Source organism: Mustela lutreola, chromosome 10, assembly GCF_030435805.1.
Source record: "Mustela lutreola isolate mMusLut2 chromosome 10, mMusLut2.pri, whole genome shotgun sequence".
NCBI classification, from domain to species: domain Eukaryota; kingdom Metazoa; phylum Chordata; class Mammalia; order Carnivora; family Mustelidae; genus Mustela; species Mustela lutreola.
Window position 1 is genome coordinate 56,904,119 of NC_081299.1, and position 22,031 is coordinate 56,926,149.

Below are 22,031 nucleotides of genomic sequence, written 5' to 3' on the forward strand. Positions count from 1 at the left end.
TTTTTATCAAGGAAATCTATGTCATGTGTTTAACATTACATGATGCTCAGTAAGTACTTACTGAAATGAAGTGAATCTAGGCTAGGCAGATACTAAGTCAAATAATTGGTCGCTTGCATAGTAGGACTACTTCGTGATAAATAGTTGAGTTATCGGAAATATCCAGGTATTTGTCATATGATAGGTAGAAAAGTCACTGATAGTTCATCTTCCCTGTGATTATTTTGGCAAGATAAAAATCCTCAATAAGGAGATCTTTGCTATAAGGAATGTATCAACTTCTACCCCAGCTCTTACATCTGAGTTGTCTGCAGGCAGCTGATGCCAAATGAATTCATTTTTTTAAAAGACTTTATTTATTTATTTGGCAGACAGATCACAGTCGACAGAGAGGCAGACAGAGAGAGAGAGGGAAGCAGACTCCCTGCTGAGCAGAGAGCTCTATGCGGGACTCAATCCCAGGACCCTGAAATCATGACTGAGTTGAAGGCTGCGGCTCAACCCACTGAGCCACCCAGGTGTTCCAATGAATTCAGTTTTAAATGTGAGAAGTAGACACCGATTTCTAGTCTGACAAATTGCCTAAGACCATTCTCTATTTTTTATTCAATCCTCCATCCCTGCACTCATCTCCATAGCTCTCATATCCCAGGATCAGAATTTTGCTATTGCTCAGAACTGGTCTCTGCCAAATTGCCCATGTTGTAGTAGATTATGGTAGTTGCTATAGTTAGATGGAGATGAGCCCTAGATATTCCCTAATAATGTCAATATTTGGATATCAGTTTATAATAAAAGTAAGTGTAATAGCAAATTCAGTCACATTTGGAAATATTTCCTGGAAATGATATTTATTTAAAAAGCCATAACAATAAGAGCTCAATAGCCTATTCTATACATTCAAAGATTTATTGGTTCTCTGTTCATTAGGTGCTCTGAATATAATATGCCATCTCTAGTTTTACTGGAAGTGAAGTAAAATATGGGAGAAGGATTCAATTAACTTTACAATCATCATCAGGCAAAGAAAATCCTCTGACTACTACTTCTTCTTCTTCTTCTTTTTGCTCAAGCCATTACTTTATTTTTAAAAAAATTTTTATGTCATTTTTTCAGTGTTCTGAGATTCATTGTTTATGTACCACACCCAGTGCTCCATGCAATACGTACCCTCTTATTACCCACTGCTAGGTTCATCCATCCCCCAATCCCCCTCCCCTCTAAAACCCTCAGTTTGTTTCTCAAAGTCCACAGACTCTCCTCATTCATCTCCCCCTCTGATTTCCCCCAATTCACTTTTGCTTTTCTTCTCCTAATGTCCTCTAAGTTATTCCTTATGCTCCATAAGTAATTGAAACCATATGATAATTGACTTTCTCTGCTTGACTTATTTCACTCAGCATAATCTCCTCTAGTCCCATCCATGTTGATAACAAAAGTTGGATATTCATCCTTTCTGATGGCTGAGTAATATTCCATTGTATATATAACCACATCTTCTTTATCTGTTTGTCTGTTGAAGGGCATCTTGGCTCTTTGCACAGTTTGATGACTGTGGCCATTGCTGCTATGAACATTGGGGTACAGGTGGCCCTTCTTTTCACCACATCTGTGTCTTTGGGGTAAATACCCAGTAGTGCAATTGTCAGGTCGTAGGGTAGCTCTATTTTTAATTTTTTCAGGAATCTTGACACTGTTTTTTCCAAAGAGGCTGCACCAACTTGCATTCCCACCAACAGTGTAAGAGGGTTCCCCTTTCTCCAAATCCTCTCCAACATTTGTTGTTTCCTGTTTTGTTAATCTTTGCCATTCTACCTAGTGTAAGGTGGTATCTCAATGTGGTTTTGATTTGAATTTCCCTGATGGCCAATGATGATGAACATATTTTCATGTGTCTGCTAGCCAATCCTCTGACTTCTAGCTGGATACAGAGCCATTCCAAAATCTAGCCTCAACATAATCTTGAAGAATGGGTGGGGAGGTCTCATTGGATTTCCTATTATGATATAAAGTGAGGAGTGTTTCCAGAATATCATAGATCTTTAACACTAGTAATTTGTCACCATTGGAAACCCATTCTTAATATATGTTACATCAATTAGCAACACATCTAGTATTGACTGGAAATATACCTCACCTGTATAACAACCACCCCTGGAGTAGGGTCTTTCTGGTCCAGAATTCTATGAACAATGAATTCCTGTAATAGATACCTCTAGACAATTAATTCAAACACACACACACACACACACACACACACACACACACTCATGTGTGTGTGTGCTTATACCATATTGCTTGCAAATTTATAAAGCAAATTGTGTACGTATAATAGTTGTCAAAACCTTCATCTGGCCCTCTCAGCTTTTTGAATCCTCACAACTTTTTCAAAATTTCTGTTTTGGTTATTGAATTTTGGTTTTCTCTTTGGGATATCTTGTGTTTTACAGTTTGATTTCAGCACCCATTCCCCCTCTTTTGCTCTTTCCCTATTCTTTTTTTCCATCTTTAGTCACCTAAAACCCTATAGGCTATGCCAGTATTCAGTTCTTTTAGAGGAGGGAGGTTAAAGAGAATTACAGTTCTAATTACATCCAGAATGTGTGTGACTAGTACCAGAAGAAATGGTGCTGAATGAAAAAGAATATATTTCTGGTATAATACAGTAGAAAAAACATATGTAAGTTGGGGTTCAGTTCTCTTTGTATTTGATATCTGACTTTACCATTTACTTCCTGTATAACCTGTGTACATTGCTTGACCTCTTTGAATCTAAGTTTCCTCATCTGTAAAATGGAGATAAATTTTGCTTACTAAATATTATAATATATGTAAAATATAGTGTCTGGCATATCTTACTTTAATAAATGAGATCAGTGGCAATGATAGTAATAGTTTTTATTGTTGTTCTTATTGATATGGTTTATCCTACAGACTTGATGTGAAATTGTGGGAAATCATTGAGACCTATAAAATGAAAAAATAAAAAGGCTTTTAATGAGCACATGGAAAGAACAGCTGTGTGAATTAGCTTTCTATAGACAGCAGATTCTATTGGCAATAATGTGGTCTAAATTAAGACTTCTTTATGCACATATTACTTATCATCTATTGGTCTTTAAAACTATATCTATATGCGGTAATTGTCTTCAGTAGTGATATCTTCATTCATGAAAGGCAACAAATACAGATTTGTATGTGCATATATAGTATACGTCCTCAAAAAGAGGAAGGCCAATGAGGGTCTTAGTAGGACTCTGGATTATAATCTTTAAAGGAAACAATTCATCAATTTCAGAACAGGCATTCTGGTACAGTGATTAAGAGCTATAAGCTTTGCATAGAATAAAACTGAATTGTAATCTCGGATCTACCTCTTACAAGCCATGAAACTTCGGTTATAACATCAATAAAATAGGAAGAAAAACAGTTGTGAAGATAAAATGAAGTAATGTATAGAAAGCATTTATCACAGTACTTGGCACATAGTAAATGTTAATTATATCCATTTGACAGCCAAGGAGAAAAACAGAAAATCTCTTGGATGTTCCAATGATATGTGTATGTGTATAATAATTTTAAAATTACATATATATGTTTTTAATTGCTATAAGGCATATTTGGTTCTATCAACAAAATTCTAAATATTTTAACCGTCAGGAGAATGTTTGAATGTGGACACATACTTTTATTAGGCACAATGAAGGTCGGTGCTTAATCTCAGACCACTGTGCAGGAGACACACAGTGCCAAGGTCTAAAGATGATCCCAATGGGGACTGAGCTAAAGGCCATCTGACCCTGCATAAACACACCCTCCACCCGAGATTCTCAAGTTACCATGAACACAAAGCTTAATTTCTCTTCTCAGGCAGATCCTGCCAACTGACTGTGAAAGGGTAATGAGAATCTAGGATGCCTGCTGCCACACTGTTGGGGGAACACAGTGTCAATGGGGCACTGAGCTTGAGCCAAACCCAAAGCCTCTACTGCATGATGCTCTACAATACCTAGAGCCAGGAATTTGTCACCTTTGGAGCCCTTACACCTTGTAGATATTCAATAGGTATATGTTGTATACTGGAGAGACTATGGAAGTCACTTATAAAAGTAATAACTACAGGGATAAAAGCAAGCATATGTTTGCTTTTCCATATTTGTTCCAGGCTCTTGGCTAAACACTCTTATAATCTCCACAATTACCAAATGAAATGGGCACTATTATTGCCCTCATTTTTACAGATGCAGAACTGGGACTTATATGAAATAACTACTCAATATCTCACAGTTTACTGAGATTTTGATTCAGGCTATCTGGCTCCAGAAAGTAAATTTTTAACCTCCAAAGTATAGCACCTCTTCTTTGTAAGAAACAGTCCTCAAGCACCACCAAGTCCTGCAGACAACTATTATTCAAGCCCCGAACAAATGTGTCATAAAGCCAAAGCTATTTTACTCATTACAGTCTAGGCATCATTGTCCCAGCCTCAAATAGTTAGGACAACCCTCCACCACTTTTAAAATTGACGGAAAGCCCTTCACAATCTTGCTCCCATTTACTCTCTGGTCCCATCTCTCTCCACAAGCCCCTTACACCTTGTCTCCCACTCTAAGCGCCAATCATACTAAATTGCTTTAATTTTCCAAAATCAGCCTGCCTTCACTCCTGTCAGGATTCTGCACAGTCCTTTGCACTGGCCAGAACACACTCCACTTTTCTCTCATCAGCGCCCAGGTGTTCTCCCCAGGTATTTGCTTACCCTGTGCCCTGTACCTATATACTAGTGGCCGGCATATAGATCAGTGATTTTCTCCCATAACCAAGCTTCAATGTTTGATCCTGACATTAAAGATGTACTTCCTCTCAATGGCACTTCCCAATATTTCCCACATCATTTTGAAATAGTAAAAGCAGGCAGTAAGAGCAGGAAGTGATTGATGCATGCACATATATTAGAATTCCTAAATTTAAAAGCACTAAACTAAGAATCAGGCTCCTTTTGCAGATCACAAAGTTTAGCACCAGACTGTTATCTGAGTCCTGACTATATAACCTCAAATAAGTATCTGTCAAGTCCGTATTGAAGATACTACAGTCAGAGAATGTGGCGAATGATAACACTTGGGGCTTATTTCCAGATCCTCATTGTGTGTATGTGTGTTTGAACATTTAAAATTAAGAAGGACTTTAGCATTTCATGGGGGGAAATGAGCCCTAAGTGCAAAATGTAAAAGTATCTTTTTAAATGAGCTTTTAAAATTTAATATATTGAATGATTTATTTATCATCTAGAAAAATTTCCTGGAGGGGATATTTAAGAATATATAATTGTTTTACAATTTTCAAAGTGTTTCCACCTCTCTTTTAATTCTCTGCTGCTGGCTGACAGGGCAGTTTTGATAACCATTACTTTACAAGTAGAGGGAGAAAGGGGACAGGAAGGTTGAATGATTTAGAACATTGAACTTTCAAAACTTGTCATCTTCTAATTTTTTTGACATTCTCCACATGTCTGTCTGTGCTCTCTCATATATCATTAGACACCAGAACTTGAACTTCAAAAATCTGGTCTTTATTAGAAAAAAAAATGCCCTTGCCAATGAGACTTACAATTGTGAAAAAACAGTCTCTTTTAGTCAGATTTATTTTGCCAATTCTCTTCCATTGTTCTCTCTTCTTAAACTTTTGTTCACAATTGCAATCACTCTTCTTTATAAAAAAGATACAAAGCTTCAGAAACCAGGGTGTGTAAAGGATGAAAATATACCAGCTGGGTCTTGGCTTGTTTCCAACCCCAAGAAGGGTATAAGTTTCAGTGTCATGCTTCCAGTTTCCCTGGAAAGTTCTCACCTCTTTCCCTACATCCCAGGCCTCTCTAATCTTGCAACCTTGTATCTGCATTGCCTCTGCTTGTCTCGGCCTTTTCAAAAAACCTAGGTGCTTATCTCAGATATACCATTACAAGCTCCTCGTCTTTTCTACATTTGTCACTGATATCAACCCCTGCTGTCAGGGTTGGTTATCAAGATTGTAATCTTTTTTATATATACTCTTCTGCTCTCTGAATGAAAGAAAGTTTGTATGCTGGCCTTGAAGGATGTTTTATTATGATCCCTTTTTGCCATCTTTGCTTCCTTTTAGGAACATAAAGGCAGCATTTTGTTGTTTACTATATATGCTGTAATTCCAACAAGATTTGCATAACAGAATGAATTTCACTGACCTCAATTTAGACCGCACTCCCTTACCTTGTACCTGTATTACGACAATTGCCCCCTAACTAGGCTTCCTGCCTCTTTTTAAAGTGTGTTTCTCAATGTTGACAAATCGAATTATCTTTTTGAAATGCACATCTTTTCATGCTCTTCTCTGGTTTATAACCTTTCAGAGTCTCCCAACAGCTCTTAGGACCAGAGTCCACATGCTGCAGACTCATCTCTCAAGCCTTCTGCCATGTATGTGATCTTCATTGACCTCTTCAGTGTTGCTCTCCTAGCCATCTTGCTTTCATTATACTTCTTGCAATTTTCTCAATATGCTTGCCTCTCTTTCTGGATTTTAAGAGTTTGGACATGTCATCTCACAGTTTAGGACCCCTTCGTTTTTCTGCCTACTGCCTACTCACTATTTTATTATTCTGCAAGTCTGCAAGACTTACCCGGCAGCATAATCCTTGACCACACAAACACCATGGGTCTGGGAGAGTTCCTTACTTGGGCTCTAGCACCACCACGTTTACCTGAGACTTCTTTGTAGTTTGGAGGCAGGGGCTCTATATTATTTATTTCTGTGCCTCAATGCCTGGCACAAAGTGAGCACTCAGTGATAATTAATAAATGAATTATTTCTGTTCTATGCTCAGTGTATTGAGCGTCACAATACCCTTTCTATAATATCACCTGGTCGGAGATTGGATTTTTTGGCCTACTTGTATTCATAACTACTTGTGTTTTGGCCTACTTGTGTTCATGACTCCCAAACCACGTAGGGTACCACCAAACTGGGAGTCAAGAGGTTCAGGTCTGGTTCCTATTAACTTTCCATGCTATTTTCTGAACCTCCTATTTCATTCCTCTATTTTAAAATATATATTCACTGACTGTCTGGAAGGGGCTGACACAGTTCCAGGTGCTGAGGATGCAGTGGTGTACAAGATAGGGAGAGTCCTTGTCTCATGGAATTGGTGTGTTGAGCAGACAAAAGCAAATAGATAGACATAAGTATGTATCAAGCTTTTGCAAGAGTTATAAAAAAATGAAACAGGATAAGCAGGTTAAAGAATCAAAGGTGTACAATTTTAAATAGAATGGGCAGAGGAGGCACTTATGATAAGGTGATATTTGAGCAGAGAATGAAAGGAAATAAAGGAATAAGCATGCACATTTTTGGAGAGAGAGGATTCTGAGTAGAGGGAACAGCAAGGTCAAGAAGCCTGAGAGTTTGTGCTTAGTGAGGCTGCCATTGTTTGAGCACAATAAAGGAGGGAGAAGTATTAAAGACCAGGATCAAGAGTTAACATGACCGAGTCACACAGGGTCTGTAGCTCAAAGTGAAGTGCATCCTTTTTACTCTGAGTTAGAGGGGAATCCATGGCAAGATATTGAGCAGATTTGTGGCATGATCTGACTGCACTTTGAAGGTAGCAGTCTGACTCTTCTATGGAGTAGATACAGTTGGAGGGCCAAGTTGGAGAAGCAAGGTTAGGAACCATGGCTGATGACTTGGGCTAAGATGATAGCAGGGAAAGCAGTGAGAAATAGGTTCCAGATAGATTTTGAAGGTAGATTTCATAGCATGGAATTTTTGCTGATGAATTGCATGTGAAATGGGTAAGAAACAGAACAATCAGTGATGAACCTAAAACTTCAGGCCAGTTTCTAAGGTTAAGAAGACTGAGAAGAACAGATTCTTGTTGAGTGGAGAAGACTGAAAGGATCAATTAGATGTCAGGAGATATAAATTCAGTTGTAGGTATAGGTATAGTTACATGTTGGTGTAGCTTAAGATATATATACCGAACAGTCAACTAAGATAAATGAGTCTGGAGAAGAGGTAAGATTAAACTCTGAGAATTACCTAATATGGATAGATTTCTGACCACAGGATTGGAAATTGTCACCAAGAGAGTGAATGGAGGCAGAGAACATAAGGGGCATAAGCACAGCTTTAGAAGGCAGGGAAAAACCATCAGAAGAGACTGAGAAAGAAGGACCCATGGAATAAGAATAAAACCAAGAGAAAATGTTGTTTTGGAAACCAAGCAAAGTAGTTTCAAAGAAAGAGTTTCAAAAGCTGCTAGTAGGTTAAATACAATGAAAATTGTGAATTTACTCTAGAATCTAGAAATGTGCTAGGTTACTATATCTCTGACAAGTGCAGTTTGGGGCAATGGTAGGAACAAACTTGATAGAAGCAAGTACCTGAATGATTAAAAAATAAGTATATATTTGGAATATAAACAATTTAAAAATAAGACTGTTGTACTAGGTAATTTTTAAATTACCTTTTCCTCTCTTAATTTCTGTGCTTTAAAAAATCATGTCCATGTTATATACCTCAATACTTTCTTGGGTTGCCAATGCAGAACATTTTAGTTTAGCTGGTATCCTGAGTATCAAATTACTTTGAATGCACTTTATTTTTCCTTTGAGAGTTCAGCAGGCACTTTTGCTTTTTCAGAGCCTCAGGGCCACTTTTCCCTGCATCAGTTATCACTGCACTATAGAACTTGTGAAGTGTCAAGTAATCGACTGCTAGGTAACAGAAAACTTCTTGCATTTATAGTCACCTTGTCTTTTTGTTTCATTCTTCCCTCTGTTCTGCATATCTTATCATTGACACATCCATCCATCTATCCACACATCTACCCTTCACTTATTCATCAAATATTGGAACTATCAAGATCTCTGAGCATTCTCTCTTCTTTATCTGGGGAGACAACTATGGAATATCTCTTGACCCATAGGAGAATGTACTGGTACAGATTAAACTGAGGAGGTCTAAGAGAAAAGCACGTCCAAAGTTAGAAAAGAAGGGACAAGATATAAAGAGATGCTGAAGCATTACAGCTGGAAGACTATTTTGTTTATTTATTTTTTTAACGATTTTATTTATTTATTTAACAGAGAGAGACACAGCGAGAGAGGGAACACAAATAGGGAGAGTGGGAGAGGGAGAAGTGGCTTCCTGCCGAGCAGGGAGCCCAGTGCCGGGGCTTGATCCCAGGACGCTGGGATCATGACCTGAGCCAAAGGCAGACAATTAATGACTGAGGCACGTAGGTGCCCCCAGAAGACTATTTTAATCACAAACTCAGAGTGAACCTTACATTAAAGCTATAAATATTGTGCCTAGCATCAGATCCAAAAGTGAGCATTTGGAGAAAGTTAGGTATGGTGTACAACCTGAGAAAAGCAGTGTCGGGTGAAGTCCTTATGAGAGGAGCTGGAAGTCTATTTTACATTATGAAGACTTATGCAACAGGGGCAGTGTTGATAGTAAAAGGAGATGTATGGTACCAGAATAAAACACAATAAAAGTAATGAAGATCTTGGGGCACATGGGTGGCTCAGTTTGTTAAGCGTCTGCCTTAGAGTCAGGTCATGATCCCAGGGTCCTGGGATTGAGTCCTGGGTGGGGATCCCTGCTTAGGGGGAGCCTTCTTCTCCCTCTATCTCTGCCTGTTGCTCCCATGCTCGTGCGTGCTCTCTTTCTCTCTCAGATAAATAAATGAAATCTTTTAAAAAAATTTTTTAAAGTAATGAAGATCTTAAGGTGCTCAATTTTTCATTTTTTTATTTCCTCTTTTCCTATTTTTCTTCCCTTTTTTTTTTTCTCACACAGCATAAAGAAAAAACTGTTAAAAGTATTTGTTAAGATCACATGTACATTCAGAAATAAAGCTTTTGCAAACCAAAAAAAAAAAACAACTGATACAAACCATGATGACAAAGTTCAAAATAAAGCCTTTCTTTTTTAAAGTACACAATTGAGCTTTAATAAAATTGAGCCACCTCTTTTAATTTAACTTCACTTCTAAGTTCTATATCTAACTGCTTTCTTCAGAGGAAACATCTATTTTCCTGAAGTGACATTCTTGACACTTTCTCAATGGGCAGAAAACATTGCATTATACAAGATTTTAAGTGCAACCTTCAGCACAGTAAGGTGCATAAGCACAGTGAATACAAGATAGAACAGGAGAAAAATGGTTCTTTTTTTTTTTTTTTTTTTTAAACTCTTGGCTGCTTCAGCAGAACAAGAAAGATAATGGTTTGGACTTATGTGCAGGGGTTCAGAATTACAGCCAATGAAGCAGAAAGAAGTCAGGCTATCAGGTAGAGAGGTACATGGATACTATCCAAATAAACTTTTCCTACCAGAGAAAGAAGATCCTGATACTCATACCTGCCTCTGTGAGACACTTGAGACAGTTGGAGCAATGCAACAGATGTGCCTAGAGATTTTAAATAGATAGACTTGATAGGGAGAACACAGAGCAAGATAGTTTCAAGTTCTTAAGGGAAATAAGTTGCTAAAATCAATAGAACCAAGAAGGTTTATTATGTCGGTTGCTTCTTATAGGATGTCGATCTTCCTAAGGGAATTCTTTGCTAGAGCCATGAAGACTTTTACCCTACTCAGGCAGATTTGAGTCTTGAAATAGATTTCTCATTCTGAAATAGGTTAAGCTTCCACTCTTATCTTGAACAAGAAGTTTCCAGTGTTTATGATAAACAAAGAAAGAGTTTCAATTCCAGAACCTATTTCTGAATTAAAGACAGAGTAGCCGTGCTTTGTTGATGGATCCTAAGACTAGTACTAATGGGTGAGACCCACTAAATTCTAGAGTTCTTTTACTTTTCCGTGTGGATTGCAACCCCACAATGTGGCTATGCTAACTGAAGAACCAGAATGCCAATAGCTTGGAAAGAAAAAAAAAGGTGTTCCGTGGAACACAGGGCTCTCTTAGGAGCCCATGAAAAACCCTTCTGTCTGGCATGATTCTGCCAGGTGATGATATCCTTGAGCCCCATGTTCATCTTGGAATTGTGGTAAAGTGTTTCTGAGCTCTCTTGTTCTCATCTAAAAAACTCTGATAATGCGACTTAGTTTACAGTTTGTTGACTAAACTAAATAACACCTGCCTGACCATAGTTTTGTGTTTTCTTTTAATTTTTTAAATTTCTTTTCAGCATAACAGTATTTATTGTTTTTGCACCACACCCAGTGCTCCATGCAATCTGTGCCCTCTCTAATACCCACCACCTGGTTCCCCCAACCTCGCACCCCCCACCCCTTCAAAACCCTCAGATTGTTTTTCAGAGTCCATAGTCTCTCATGGTTCACCTCCCCTTCCAATTTCCCTCAGCTCCCTTCTCCTCTTTAACTCCCCTTGTCCTCCATGCTATTTGTTATGCGCCACAAACAAGTGAAACCATATGATAATTGACTCTCTCTGCTTGACTTATTTCACTCAGCATAATCTCTTCCAGTCCTGTCCATGTTGCTACAAAAGTTGGGTATTCATCCTTTCTGATGAAGGCATAATAATACTCCATAGTGTATATGAACCACATCTTCCTTATCCATTTGTCCACTGAAGGGCATCTTGGTTCTTTCCACAGTTTGGTGACCATGGCCATTGCTGCTCTAAATATTGGGGTACAGATGACCCTTCTTTTCACTCCATCTGTATCTTTGGGGTAAATACCCCATGGTGCAATTGCAGGGTATAGGGAAGCTCTATTTTTAATTTCTTAAGGAATCTACACACTGTTTTCCAAAGTGGCTGTACCAACTTGCATTCCCACCAACAGTGGAAGAGGGTTCCCCTTTCTTCACATCCTCTCCAACACATGTTGTTTCCTGTCTTGCTAATTTTGGCCATTCTAAGTGGTGTAAGTTGGTATCTCAATGTGGTTTTAATTTGAATCTCCCTGATGGCTAGTGATGATGAGCATTTTTTCATGTATCTGATAGCCATTTATATGTCTTCATTGGAGAAGTGTCTGTTCATATCTTCTGCCCATTTTTTTATATGATTGTCTGTTTTGTGTGTGTTGAGTTTGAGGAGTTCTTTATAGATCCTGGATATCAACCTTTTGTCTGTACTGTCATTTGCAAATATCTTCTCTCATTCTGTGGGTTGCTTCTTTGTTTTGTTGACTGTTTCCTTTGCTGCCTGACTATAGTTAAACTGTAAATTGCTTTAGATTTTATTAATCTGAGTAAAGGACAAGTGGGGGCTAGGTAGGAAGAGGTTGGTAGGGGGCTATGTGGTCAGACTCACAAAAATCCCAAAAATGCAGAGGTGTGAGGAAACCAGAGATAAGGGAACATGGGAACAAACCAGACCACCCTGCCCTAGGTGGTGGTGGTGTTTGTGTCTTTTTAATGACAGTCACCTGTGACCAAGAAAGAATAACTAGATCCTAAAAAGAAGTAAGCCACTAGAGATGTTATCACCAGTCCTTACTCAACCCAAGATATCACAAGAATGTTAAGGACACAGGCTCTAAATAAAAGATTGTCAGTGGAGTCCTGCATTGGCAATCTGGTCAGGACCCCCTCACTCCTGAGAGCTTTTTTTGTATTCTTGCTTAATAAAACTCTCTGGCTTTACTCACTCTCCTTTGTTGGCGAGATTCATTCTTCGGCACTCTGAGACAAGAACCTAGCTCTCCTGCTTCAACTCCAGGTTGGCCGCTAAGTTACTCAAGAACTTTAACACTGAATCTCAGCACCTCGCAAGTTTTTAGTATCAAATAAGTGCTTCTTAAAATGACGTGAGGAATTATTATTACTATTATTTTTTTCCTACTGGATTGGTTTTGTGCTCTTAAACAACCTGCTGGTAAGTGATAACTTCTGTACTATTATATTTGATCTGCAACAAGCTAGCCTGAACCCCTGCATAAATCTTGGTGCTATGCAATATGGTAGTCATTAGCCTTTATACCCAAGAGCACTTGAAATGTGGCTAATGCAACTGGGAAGTAGAATTTTTATTTCAGTTAACTTAAATTTAAATATGGACACTAAATTCAGTTATGGGAAAACTTTAAGTATATATAGGACAACTTAGATTGTGAATCTACCTTTTCTCCAAACTTTATGAAAATTAAATATAGATCAACTATTTCTGATGAAAATTCAGTTTCCAAATTGAGATGTGCTAATGTTTAAAATGCATACCAGATTTTGAAGACCTATACTTTTAAAAGGATGTATCAGTGTTACTAATAATTTTGCTTATGATCACATGTTGAAATGATAATAACTGGGACACATTAGATTAACCAAAATACATTATTGAAATAAATATCACCTGTCCTTTTTTTTTGCATTCTTAAATATTGACTGCTAGAAAAATTACAATATGTGTCTTACATTAAATTTCTATTGGACTATGTTGCTCAAAACAATCCCCAATGATGACCAGTTATGCTCCAATTTTAATTAATACTATGAATTTAAAGCTAAATTTGAGTCCAATTCAGGTGGTGATGACAATGATGGCTATAACAATAAAGCTAATATCTTAATCTTATTACTCACATGGAATTTTAGAGTTTACAAAACATTCTTACCTAGAATATTATGTTAAACTCTATAAATCACTGCAATGTGCTATAAAATGCATGAAAGCTTCAAGAAGCAAATAACTTACTCAGTTATTCTGTCTATTATTGGGAGGGCTGAGATCAGAACCCCTGTGTCCTGATTCCAAAAAGCCTTTTCCACCAACTTCACTGACCTTATTTTTGTTGTGTTGTCTGCGATTTCTTCTAAAATACATCATTTTAATTGTAATAGCATATTAATCATAGTTACATACATTTATGAAGTCTGTGGCTTAGTACTTATATCATGCAGAAGAGTAACCAAGGATTAGGATTGTTTTTTCATTGTTAGACCATTTTTCTGATTTTTTTTTCCCCCCACAAGACTACAATAGTAATATTAGAATCCTGCCACTGGAATTTTTCATAACCCTTCGGAGTGAATCCTTAACAGGTACTATTAGAGCACCCAAAATGGTGAGAGACTTGGGACTTCTTTCAGCTTACCACACATTGCATAACCAGCAGAATGCCTGTCTGCTAGTAGAATGACTGTCTATGTTACAGAATTCAATTTGAGTTTATATGATTTATTAATGTGTGGACTTGCTTGAGAGGGGCTTTTAAGGGGGAATAGTTTCCTTGAGAGCCTTTCTACATCATCTCAATCAGTAATTTAAGGACCAGATTCTGTAGCAGTCACTTATAAACTGGTAAGAATGAAAAAGAGAAGAATTGTATAAAGCAGGGTAACATGATCAAAACAGATTCCTTTAATTTATGTCTAGTACCTTCTATGTGTGGGGAACTTTCATTATATAATTTCATTTAAATATAAAATAACCTCATGAGAAAGATATCATTACCATTTTATAAGTAGAAGCCCACAATTCAAGTGGTATATTGGATTCAATCCCAAGTCTATGGCTATAACTTGATCTCTTTAATTTTCCTTTTGTATAAAAAGTGGCAATTGTAGTTCAGTACAATAAACACTAGGCTTCAGATCAGAACTGCATCCATGGGTGCCTGGGTGGCTCAGTGGGTTAAGCCGCTGCCTTCGGCTCAGGTCATGATCTCAGGGTCCTGGGATAGAGTCCCGAATCGGGCTCTCTGCTCAGAAAAGAGCCTGCTTCCTCTCCTCTCTCTCTCTGCCTGCCTCTCTGCCTACTTGTGATTTCTGTCTGTCAAATGAATAAATAAAATCTTTAAAAATAAATAAATAAATAAATAAGAACTGCATCCAAATTGCAAGCGTAACACTTAAGATTACATAATACTTGAGATTTAAAAATATTCATAATGTTCCCGATTTGAATTACAGATACAATATTCAATCTCTACCCAACATCATTGTATATTCATTCATTCATTCATGCATTCATTCAACAAGTAATGCTGATTGCCAAGCCCTGTGTTAAACGCTAGGATGTTGTGAAGATCAATAAGATGTATCTATAAAACAACAAATGTCTAAAGTAGCCTGTGGTGATGTGTAGAAATACCGATCCCTATACCCAGCTACAAAGATGGAAGTAATAGACACCTTCATCATCTACTTGGTTATCCAGGCCAGAATTCACAGTATCAACACAAGAAATTCCCCTCTCCTCATTTCTGTGTTATATTTACAGCCTTAACTTTTGGACGTCTGATCATGCCTCTCCATCTCCATTGCTATTGTTTAGTTTAGGCAACATCTTTATTTTTTCTTTCAATAAACTTTATTTTTTTATTTAAAAAATTTTTTTTATTAACATATAATGTATTATTGGCCCCAGGGGTACAGGTCTGTGAATCGTCAGGCTTACAAACTTCACAGCACTCACCATAGCACATACCTTCCCCAATGTGCATAACCCAGCCCTACCCCCATCCCCCGGCAACCCTCAGTTTGTTTTGTGAGATTAAGAATTAAACTTTATTTTTAGAGCAGTCTTTAGTTCATATAGTAGAAGATACACAAACTTCCCATATACCTTATGCCCTACATATACATAGCCTCCCCTATTATCAACATTCCCCACCAGAGTGATGTATTCATTACAATTGAAGAACCTATATTGGCACATCATCAACTGAAGTCCATAGTTTACATTATGGTTCACTCATGGTGTTGTACATTCTGTGACTTGGGACAAAGATATAATGATATGAACCCACCATTGTAGTACCATACAGAGTAGTTTCATTGTCCTAAAAATCCTCTTCGCTCTTCTTATTTATCCCCCAATCCCTAATGTCATGTAGTAGGGTTATACAATATATAGCCTTTTCAGATTGGCTCCTTTCACATAGTAATATGTATATAAGTTTCTTGCATGTCTTTTCATGGCTGGATAGCTCCTTTCTTTTTAGTGCTGAATCATATTCCATTATTTGGATATACTACAGTCCATTTATCCATTCACCTATTAAAGGGAATTTTGGGTTCTTCCAAGTATTGGAAATTATGAATAAAGCTGCTATAAACATCCATTTACAGATTTTTATACTGACATGCTTTCAACTTACCAAGCAGTGTGATTGTTGGACTGTATATTAAGAGTGTGTTTAGTTTTGTAAGAAACCGTCAAACAATCTTCCAAAATGGCTATACCATTTTGCATCCCCACCATCAATGAATGAGAGTTACTTTTGCTCTCTATCCTTGTGAGCATTTGGTGTTGTCAGTGTTTTGGATTTTGTCCATTCTGTTATGTGTGTGGTGGCATCTTGTTTTAATCTTCATTTTCTTGATGACATAAGATGTGGAACATGTTTTCATATGTTTTTTTGTCATCCATATATCTTCTTTTCTGAGGTTTCTGTTGAAATCTTTGGACAATTTTTTAAAAAATTGGGCTGTTTGTTTTCTTATTGTTGAATTTTAAGAGTTTTTTAAATCATATTTTTTATAATAGTCCTTTATCAAATGTGTCTTTTGTAATTATTTTCTCCTTGACCCATGCTGAATGGGCAGTTATGATTCTCTCTTAACTACCTCACTGATTCCCAACCTTAACCTGTACTCCACACTGCTGTTAAACTCAAAACCCCGTAGTGTGAACTCTAAGATGACTATTTGCACCTCTAGCTGCTTCACACCTCTCTTCCTCACCCCTGCATGCCGGATACACTAAACTACTTATAGTTTCCCAAACAAGCCAGGCCAATTGAAGCTTCCATGCCCCTGATTATGTTTTCACCTGCTTCTTCACCTAATGAGCTTTCACTGATCTTTCAGGAATCATCTCATAAGTCTTTTCTTTTAGCTTCTTAAACATCTACATTAAATTTGCCAGTCCCTCAGACCTCTTTGTTATCCTTAAATAAATATAAAATCTAATGCCACTGTAGCAGTAGCAATACCTATCTGCACTTACTTACTTACATAAAAGTCTTCCTCTACTAAACTGTTCCCACCTTGTGATCAAGGGCAGTTTTATTCATGACCAGTGCCTGGCACAAAGCAGGCATTTGGTATGTATTTACAAAGAAACTGAGTAAATATTTATCATTGCTTAAAATCTTTAACAGATACCCTTTATCTACAAAATAAAGTGTGAATTCATTTCAAGGGTATACCACCAAGCAATGGCTCCTCATAAGGCCTTTGCTTAATCTAGAGTCTTTTGCTTTGTCCCTACATTTATTTATGATCCCATTATAGTAAAATACAAGCATTTCTTCTAATGAGTGTTAGGGTTGCAGGCTTCAAGGCCATGACTCATCCACATTCACAGTTGAACTATTTAAGGGTCTAGTCAATCAGGCCATTCCTGCACTAAGGACCAGATGAGAAAAGGCTTGTGGGAGCTCTTTGTTACCTTTGGATCTAAGGAGAGTGGGTGTGCTAAAATGTAGGCCAACCTTTAAGCAAAAGCTAAAAAATGTTCCCAACCCCTTTTATATATCTAAACCTTGCCAATTCTGTCTCTCTCCAGCTGACATTCCCAAAAGCTTCCCTGCCCATCACTCTTATATACTCTTAAGTGTTGAGGTCTTTTTTGTGGAATGTTAAGTTGCAAATAACTTCCACTTTTATCACTCATCTTGACTACCATCCTATCTTCATAACTTTATGACTGCCTGGTGGAAGCAGTGCAGAGAGGCCACCTCATTCCCCATGAAATATGTAAGTGCTCAGAAATGAGAAACTGTGCTTTCCAAGAGAAAAGACTGTGAGTGAGCTGTCTGCAAATTCCTTACACTTAGTGAGTTAGCTTGACATTCCCCAACGTACGTGGGCTGGAGCTGGCACACAGCAATGCCAGCATTTCCTCTGCTGCTAGCATGTAATTAAATGCTTTGTGAAGCATTTGGGGACATTCAGTTATGTGAAAAACATCACAAAAATGAAGATTCCCTTTGCCTTTGTTCTTTAATCTAAGGTGTCTTGTTTCTCACATTCATTCAGTTATTCTTTCTTCAGGTACTTATTGGTCCCCATAATGTCTGAATTAGACATTTACATAAGAAGATTTTGTTTTACATATCAGAAAATCTCAAATAATTTTGAAATATTAGCTGTGAAGGACACACCTTTAATTTTATCAGCAGAATGATGGTTATTCCCTCTCTTGTCTCTCAGCATTATCTGGTAGGTCGCTAACAAGCTATTGTTTTGGGTCAACCTAATTTCTAGCAAACTGACTTTCTTTTCTGTCTACTTCTTTCCCTGAGCCAATTATGCAAAGTTAAGGGCCATATAAGAAGCTCTGTTGCTATCAAGTGAGGGAATTTGTCTTTGATTTTACAATCAATAGGCCTAGTATTTAGTGTAACATAGATAAGTTCTTGGTTGAGTCCAGCTAGCTTCTAAGTCACAGCTTTCTCTGCTTCTCAACCTCTACACCATGTTGATACTTTATTTGGCAAACAGATCCCTGTTTTCTTTGCCTCTTGAATTGGCCTGATAACCTGAACTGCTCTGAAATCATAGTAGCTAATTGTTTCCTCTCTAGTTTTCCTTCAATTTCCTGTCCAAGGCTTTGAGATTCTCTGCATCATCGTGTGAGCACCCCCTGCTGGATGATATTTGTCTTCCAACACCTGCCCAACACCTGCCTCACAACCCATGCCCTGTATCATAGGCCAGGTTTGACATTTTCTTTCTTCCTTATTCCCTAGGCACAGAATAGTAAGTTCTGCCCGAACTGTGCCATGGCATAAATGCTGACCAGACTCGGTCTCACAGAACCAGATTCTGTCTTAATTCCATTTTCTTCCCTCTTCTCACTGTTCTTGTTTCCAAGAGCTAAGTATGCCATATAGTGTGGCCACTCCAGTTTTGACAAGTCCCAACTTAGAATTGTCATCTATGTATCTTCATGGGAAAAAAAAGTCATTTTTATCTTTGACATTAAAAATGCAAACTGAATGATCTTCAAATTTGCAGACTTGGGCATATTTATAACTTATATTTATACATTTTCAGTTCTATTCATTATTTATCATAATGTTGCTTTTGTTGAAAAGAATACTGTAAGTGGATACACTCACAAACCAAACACATATGGTAAATATATATATTTGTTTATATAAGCAGCATATAAATATAATATATTTATATACATGTATCTATGAATCTTTATTTAAAAAATTTATAGAGGCAAAGCAGAAGAGCATTAATACTTCACTCTTGAAAAATACAGCAATATCCTTTATAAAAGCAATTTAAAATATTTCTTTAATTGGAGGACTACAGTATTAAGAGCCTGACTACATCACAGTATATATGAAATGTTAACTATAGCCAACAATGTTTCAGTAGCTCAAAGAAAAAGAAGCAAAAGGACCAACCTCTGCTTGACCATCAGAGACACAAATGAAATTTCTAACAATGCTTAATTATGCTCTTTGCATCAACTTAGCCTAGATCGCATAATTATGTTGATGATCCCAACAGACTATTTCATCCAGAAATAATATTCTATTCTACTGTTCTACTACCTGTGAGGTACGATAGCTATCTGCTTATATAGGAAGGCAAAGATGACTCTTCCATTTGCCAGTAATTATATATATGCTCAATACATTCTGAAAAATCAGATTGGAAATTTTCAAAGTATACCTTGGGTTGCAGTTGTTATGCTAGATAGTATATTATGTGTCATTCGATTTGGCAAAGAGATGACATTGAGTTGCCTGAGTTGCCATTAACAGGGCATATGTCAAAGTCACTACTTAATAACATGCTCCCTAACAAAATGATTATAATTTCTTTGTATATTCTACACATACACACTTTTCTTGAAGTGTAATTGTTTTTAGGCTATAATATTAGAGATACAGATGTTTAACTTCTCTGAATCTCAGTTTCTATAATAGGATAATAGTGTCCACTTACACACATGACTATTGTGCAGATTGAATGAGATAATGTACATGAACACCAAATAAGAATGTGACAAATAATAATCATTTTAATAAATGCTATCTAGTTTCCCACTTTCATTCATGAAATTTGAGGAGATCTTGACAGTAGTTATCTCAGCTAGTGTTGTGCTCCAAGAACAAATCTACCTTGGGTGGACATATCACTACATCAATTTAGTCATTTGGATTAATCTTCCATTGTGAATTGGTTTAAAACAGTCCTGTCTGCTTTCACATGAGCTAATATGCAATATCATACTACAATGATAATGATGGTTCCCATTTATTGATAATTATGATCTGTGCATTATTCCTACACCTAAAATCTCTGAAAAGTGAAAATTTACCCCCCTCATCTTACAAATGAAAAAAGTCCAGGCACCATTAGATTAGGAGACATACCTAAGGTTCTACAGCTGGCAAGTGCCAAAGCTGGTAGCTCAGTCATTGTGCTGGCTCTCCACCTTCTGTATTTCCCCCATATGGCATGAACGCCCTTTTGTTTTCTCATGTATTTACCTTAACAGTCTAGGAGACATGGCCTTTGTTACATTCATGCTGTTATCTTTACTGCATGGTACAGTTCAAGGCATAGGGTAGATCCTAAGTAATTTCATGAAAGAAGAAAGGACTCTTGAACACAACTAATGTGACCCAGTTCAGCTCAATAAATAGCTCTAAAGGTTTACCCAGTAGGCCCATAAAATTTTGGATGTAGGAAAATCACAATCCTAAATAAGAATATTATTGTTGCAGTTTCCTAAAATCAGTCTGGGTTTTATTCCCTAGGGAACTTGCAGTGTGATGGGGGACTCCATATATGTAATGCTAATATCCCACAAGACTCAGAGTAATGAGCTAAGAGTGATGCAATGTGTGTGGGTATACACTTGGATTCTGCTTCTGGTGGTCAGAAAAGTGTCAACGCAGGGCGTGGGATGGTGATATCTGACTTGGACTTTGAAAGATGAGCAAAATTTCAATTTGTGACAACAGAGAAGCTGACATTTTGAGCAGAGGGAGAAGTATTAAGAAAATTAAAAAAATGTAGTTTGTTAAAAAGTAGCTTGCATAAATGTACTTAAAGATAATCTAGATAGAATCCAGGACCTTCTACAATTCCGGAAGTGATATGCTTGTTTAATTTGAACTCAAAGTAACCACGGAAACTGAGCGTTTATACTTCATCTTCACGAGTAAGAAACAATGACCAACTTTTATCAAAAAGTTTACATTTGGGGGAGGAGTCAAGATGGCGGAGAAGTAGCAAGCTGAGACTGCTTCAGCTAGCCGGAGATCAGCTAGATAGCTTATCTAAAGATTGCAAACACCTGAAAATCCATCGGCAGATCGAAGAGAAGAAGAACAGCAATTCTGGAAACAGAAAAACAACCACTTTCTGAAAGGTAGGACCGGCGGAGAAGTGAATCCAAAGCGACGGGAAGATAGACCCCGGGGGGAGGGGCCGGCTCCCGGCAAGCGGCGGAGCAACCGCGCACAAAATCAGGACTTTTAAAAGTCTGTTCCGCTGAGGGACATCGCTCCAGAGGCTAAACCGGGGCGAAGCCCACGCGGGGTCAGCGTGGCCTCAGGTCCCGCAGGGTCACAGAAGGATCGGGGGTGTCTGAGTGTCGCAGAGCTTGCGGGTATTGGAACGGGAAAGCCGGCTACAGAGACAGAGCCGACAGTAAGCTCGCAGCTCCGTGTTACCTTGAACCGGTCGCAGGCTCGGTGAGCTCGGAGCGCGGCCGGAGGTCAGGCAGACGGGAGTAACTGGCGCTGTTCTCTGAGGGCGCACTGAGGAGTGGGGCCCTGGGCTCTCGGCTCCTCCGGGCCGGAGACCAGGAGGCCGCCATTTGTATTCCCGTCCTCCGGAACTCTACGGAAAGCGCTCAGGGAACAAAAACTCCTGAAAGCAAACCCGAGCGGATTACTCACCCCGGCCCCGGGTAAGGGCGGTGTAATTCCGCCTGGGGCAAAGACACTTGAGAATCACTACAACAGGCCCCTCCCCCAGAAGATCAACAAGAAATCCAGCCGAGACCAAGTTCACCTACCAAGGAGTGCGGTTTCAATACCAAGGAGAGCAGCAAAATTCCAGAGGAG